Here is a 4596-nt window from a genome sequence, read left to right on the forward strand (position 1 = left end):
CACGGGCGGGGGTGCGGCTCAGCGGCCTCTCGCGAAGCGGCGGGGCCTCGCTGAGCCCCTGCGGCCTTCTGGGCGTCGGTCGCACTGGGCCCCGGTCCCCAGGCGGTCTCTCCACCCCAGCCCCCCAGGCTGCCCCCCTGCTCCTAAGAGCAACTCCTCGGCAGCTGCTTCTCTCCAGCGGGTCCCGGCCCCTACCCCCGAGGTGAAGGCCGCGCGCGATCTCCGCACTCGCGCCTCCTGCCAGGCCACACGCGCACGGGTAGGACGGAGGCGCGAGTGCGGGCTGGACCCGGCCGCTCCTCGGGGCGGGGGCGCCTCATCCTGCTCCCCCCACACTGACGAGACGGGGATCCCAGCGGCGGGGCCGCTTGCGGGCAGGAAGAAGAGTCCCACACCTGGCCGGGCTCAGCCCAGGCTGCCTGTACGGCCCGGCTGGAGCCAAGAGCCCCACCAGGTGCCGGCTTGGCTGTGGGCTGTGCACGGGGCCCAGGGGTCTCATGCACCCAGGAGCCTCAGGGATTGTGGCAGGGCAGGGTGTGGTGAGAGCCGGGTCAGCCGATGAGGCTCACAGCCCAGGGGAGAACCTGGTACAGTTTCAAGGTCTAACTTTACAGCTGATTGGAGCTGTTTATGGCATGACAGGTGCTTTGCATGTGTAGCTAGCTGGTCATAAGGCAATAGTGCAATGAATCAGTTAATTTTGCCATACCTGTAACATGTACAGGGGGCCTCTAACACAGACTGTTCTGAAATTAAACCAGAATACAATCATGCTATATTCATAAAGTGCAGAAAATAAGGAAGCAGAAGAAGCCATGCCCTCAAACCAGTTATTTGGACTGAAGGAGTTTCAGCGAGCGGTTTTCGGCTATAGTGGGGGTGACTTTGCCTGGCATTGGCAATGCATAGCGGGTACACAAAGGTGCACGTACACCCCCTGCAGGCAGTCACCGCTTGCCCCCCTGCCCCCCCTTGCCGCTGACACCACTGCCGCTGCCTGCGGGAGCACCTCACTCACCGCCACCACACCCCCACTGTCAACACCACCGCCACCTGCGGGCAGCCGCTCTGCATCCCCAGCCTCCAGGGTCACACAGCATTCATGTTGCCTGGCATGGCCTGATGTCAGGGGAGGGAAATTATTCCAACCAGCCCTGGGCCTGTCTGTCCTGCACCCACTGCCAGAGTCACCAGATGGTGCGGGTGGGCAGAAGGGCAGGGTCTCCATGGAGATCAACCCAGCACCCATGGGCAAGGCCTGCCTTGCTGAGCAGATGAGATGGGGCTGGAAATGGGATCCAGGAGCAGGACTGGCAAATGGGGCTAGGATCACAGGGTGGTGATAGCGCAAGGCTGGGGCCCTTGACAGAGCTGCAATCAGCTCCTTGCACATTCCTGCAAGGGCACTGGTTCTGCGGGCAGGGACATAGGAGGAGTGGATTGCGGCTCTGTCTCAGGCCCCAGCCCCACACTATCACAGCCCTGCAATCCCAGCCCCAGCCCTGCCCTCACCCATCTGTCCCACTCCCAGACACTCCTCCCCACCCTCCTGCGCCCCCTCCCCATCCACCCAGCCAAGGACACCTTGCCTGCAGGGTCCCCAGGCCAGTGGTGGGTGCAGGGAGGACTGGCAGCAGCACACAGCCAGAGTGAGCCACTGCTGGGGAGGCTGCCAGGAAGCCAAATCCCGCCATCATGCCATACATGCCATGGCCTGGGCTACCCCCCACGCTTGGACCAGGCAGTGCCAAGGGATGTGCTACAGGACAGATCGAATCCTTGGTAGGCTGGATCCAGCCCCCAGGCCGTATTTTTCCCACCCCGATTTAAAAATTGTAATGTGCATAACCTATGTAACCCCTGTCCCTGGGTTGCCAAGTGTTAGGCAGAGAGGTGTGGGGCCACTCCAAGCCCAGGAAAACCAGACCCAGGAAGCTGGGTTGAACTACATTCCCCAGGTTGGTTAGAGGGGAAGTAGGAAAGAGGGGCTGCAAGGCGGGAGCCAGTTTGCCCAGAGCTATGTGAAAGGAGCAGGGGAGAGGTCGTGTTCCTTGATGCTCCACGCACCTTTGAGAGCCTGGTTTGAATGCAGCTTCTCTACTGAGTGGACCCCAGCAGGGAGAGAGACTGACTGCTGGGACAGCCTGGCCTGAGTGAGGTGTGCTTAAAAGGCTGCAGAAGGTAGTGCAGTCAATGTGATTGTGGAGCAGTGAAAGTCCTTGTGTCATCTGGGATGGCTGGGACTGTGCACATGGTGAAGAGTCTCACCTCAAGGATCCTTGTGAGACTTGGAGTGGGAGTTTTAAGTTGTATTGTTGAAAGGGGTAAGTTTGTTATCAGGCTTCCTTGCTGTGTTTCCTGAGTTATGTTACAGATTGCAGTTCTGATGCCAGTGGGTATAAATTAATCCAACTTGTTTGTACCCTTTTGTTAAACTGAGGTACTCCTTGGAGGAAACGGAGGCACCATAACCACACACCTGCACTCCCTAGTGAGAGGGGTTACGCAAGGGGCGGGCATAATATGGCCTGCAGGCTGGGTTCGGCCCACCAGGCAATTCTGTCCACCCTGCAGGGCCCCATCATAAGCCCTGGCCCTTACTGCCCTCTGCGAGCCAGTGCCTCCATGCAAGACATGCCACTCTGTTTGCCAAGCAACCACTCCCCACCCCAGCCCACTCCCCACATGTGGCCAGGGACTTGGGCAGGAGCGCTGTTGGGCTGGGTGGGGCTGACCCCGCAAGCTGTCGCCACCTGCAGCCAGCAACTGGGGTGGGAACGTCGGGAGCTGCACACTATGGAGCCAGGCAGGCCTGGCCCCGCTCAGTGCCACCACATGCAACTTCAGGGACTGGCACACTCCAGGGACTCTGAGGACCCGCCACCCTCCACACACACACCAACACTCTACCTCCCACCATACCCCCAAACACAGCCACACCTCTCCCGCACACACTCCCACCCCCCGGCATAACCTCGGACACCCACAGCCCCCAACTCAACCACATAGCCCACACCTGTCCACACCCACCCTCCCTTACACATCTACTCCCCAACCCCACCCTGCAACATACAGTATACAAGAGTAAGACTAGGGTTACCATATGTCCAGGTTTTCCCAGACATGTCCACTTTTTGGGTCCTCTCATCTCCACCCGAGTGTTTTTTTTAAATATCAGCACATGTCCAGGATTATGCCTCTGCTTTCCCAGCACTTGCCAGGTTGCCCCAGCCAGGATCTGCTTGGCACTCGGGGGAGGGGGGGCAGGGTGATTGGAGGCAGAGTCGTCACGTGGTCTACATGCAGGCCCCAGCAGGCAGGCCCTGGCTGCAGGCAGGGGTGGGTGGGGGGCTGTTTGTGTGCGCCCGTGCGCCAGGGCAGGCAGAAGGGGGAAGGGGGTGGAGGGGTTCTTCAAGGGCAGCAGGGAGCAGCATGGGCAGCAGAGCTGGAGGGGAGATGGCTGTGGCTTGGGAGTGCAGGGCACTGGGGGGGCAAGGGGCTATGGGCTGGGAGCGCAGGGAACAGGCAGGGCCAGAGGGCTGCAGGTCAGGAGTGAGGGGTATCAGCAGGGACGGGGCTGCTGGTTGGGAGTGAGAGGCACCAGCATGGTCTGGGGGGGCAGGTTACTGAGAATCAGGAGTGAGGGGCAGCAGCAGGGCTGGGGGGCTGTGGCTTGGGAGTCAGGGGTATGGGTAGGGAACGGGCATATCACTGCCCCCCCCAATCATATACTTCCTGCCTGCACGGAAGGCCCCTGCACCAAGCAGGAAAGATAACTGGGGGTCAGGTGACCCCAGGAAGGTGACTGTCTAGTCTTCTCTTGAAGATTTCCAGCATAGGTGATTGCACCACCTCTGGAGGGAGCTTATTCCACTGTGAAGAAGTTTTTCTTAATGTTGAGCCTGAATCAGTCTTCCAGGAGTTTGTGGCCATTACTCCTGGTTTTCCCCTCAGGTGTTCTGGTGAACAGTTGCTCACCGAGCCCTTGATGTGCTCCCCTAGTGTAGCGGTAAGCTGCTACCAAGTCCCCTCTCAGGCTTCTTTCTCTCAGGCTGGAGAGTCCCAGATCCCTCAGCGTTTCCTCGTATAGCTTGCCGGGTGAGACTGATCATACAGGTGGCTCTTCTTTGGACTCTGTCAAGCTTGCCCACGTCCTTGTTGAAGTGTGGTGCCCAGAACTGGACACCATACTCCAGCTACAGTCTCACCAGCGCTGATTAGAACGAAAGAATCGCTTGGTTTTGCTGGAGATGCATTTTGAGCTATTATGCAATTTCCTCTAAATACACTACGCAAACACACTTAAATCAGGACAAAATTATTTTTTTTTAATAAAATTAAAATAAGTCATAGTAGATATTTGATTTTTTAGTTTATTGTCTGTGTTTTTGTCCCGGTTTCAAGATGGCAGCACCTTCCCTCCCAAAAGGAGTATTTCCAGGGCAAGGAGTGGGACTTCCAGTGGCAAAGGCCAGGGGTTGGGAGTGGAACTTTCAGTCCCAACATGGCTACCAGGGATGGGGCACCCATCAAGGGGTGGGGCTGTCTTGCAGCCCTCCACAGCTCTCCAAAACTCATTAAGCTGCTCTCCAGTCA

The sequence above is a fragment of the Gavialis gangeticus genome, unplaced genomic scaffold (genome assembly GCF_001723915.1).
Source record: "Gavialis gangeticus isolate Ggan-Ray unplaced genomic scaffold, GavGan_comp1, whole genome shotgun sequence".
NCBI lineage: Eukaryota > Metazoa > Chordata > Crocodylia > Gavialidae > Gavialis > Gavialis gangeticus.